The 1111-nt window shown below is 43.6% G+C and overlaps 1 long non-coding RNA gene across 1 annotated transcript in view; it reads right to left on the reverse strand.

Annotated features, from left to right (window-relative positions):
* LOC109288714 overlaps positions 1 to 1066 on the reverse strand; it is a 32729-nt gene extending 31663 nt beyond the window's left edge. The window contains exon 1 of the long non-coding RNA XR_002095212.1: positions 598 to 1066. This is a non-coding gene — a long non-coding RNA (uncharacterized LOC109288714). The remainder of the gene's footprint in view (positions 1 to 597) is intronic.
* Positions 1067 to 1111: the final 45 nt, after the last annotated feature.

Genomic DNA, 1111 nt, shown 5'->3' on the forward strand with positions numbered 1-1111 from the left:
CAGTCAAAAAAGAGTGAAAATTAAGAGCCAATATTTTCCAAGAGATGCCTTGAGTGTATCCAGGGGAGCCTCAAGTCTCAAAAGGTTGAGAACCAGTGGTCTACACTATTGCATGTCCATGCATAGTCACTAGTGCTTGTTTGGATTTGCATTGATGTTCTGTGCAATTGTTTCAATGGCTTTTCTGTTTTGACCAGTTGCCCTAAGACTTTATGACAGCAGCTTAAATATCCTGGCAGTGACTTTGATGATTTCACTCCTGGGTAGTGGGTTCAGAACTGAGCTAAAAGTCTGGTGCCTTGAGTAAGATGGACACCTTAGAGGCAGTGGGAGCAAACTTTTTTGGCAAGCATGCCACAACTAATCCTGCACCTTCCTGGAATGTCACTCCAATCCACTTCTTCTGCCAGATCTGTTGCCTTGCTTTCTGCTCCCTGTCCTATCTCCTGCTGTGTTTGCTACTCCCTCCCCTATCTGCCATGTGTTTTATACAGACACTGTCTGCGCCACTTGCTGCATGTGTGCCCTGCCTTAGGGCAATGTGGGTCCCAATCAGATTTAACAGTACAAAAACAGAAAGGGGTGTTACATACTTACATTTCCCATTCAAATGGGACAACATTCGGATGATGAAGTTGAAGATGATGCCCTGGCAAGTCAATTCAGCCAAGTTTGTCTGCAGAGCAGGGACTTAAAGCAGTAGAATTTTTTCAGAAAAACAAAGAAATTAGGAGTTTATACTTGGTCTTAAAAGCTACATGGCCTGGAAGACTTGGCAAAGAAGGAATTCAGAAAAGCTACTTACAAGCAGAGTGCCTTGGGCAGAGAAGAGGAAGAGAAGGGCGTGACTTCATAACAGGGCTGGCTTAAGTGCAGGACCAGCTGAGGAAGAAGAAGAATTGTGCTGGAAAAAGAGAAACTCCATGATTAGAAGGATGTATTGTAAAGGAGGGGAGGATCTGGGGCTCCTTAGAAGACACTCTTCTTATCACAAAGAGTACTCAAAAGTAGTGAGGAAACAGAAGCAGCTAAATGTGTATAGGAATTTATTATTTTGTTTAGACCTGCATACAAAGGGACCTATTGGTGGGAGTCTACTATAGACCCCCTA

Source organism: Gavialis gangeticus, unplaced genomic scaffold (assembly GCF_001723915.1).
Source record: "Gavialis gangeticus isolate Ggan-Ray unplaced genomic scaffold, GavGan_comp1, whole genome shotgun sequence".
Taxonomy (NCBI): Eukaryota; Metazoa; Chordata; order Crocodylia; family Gavialidae; genus Gavialis; species Gavialis gangeticus.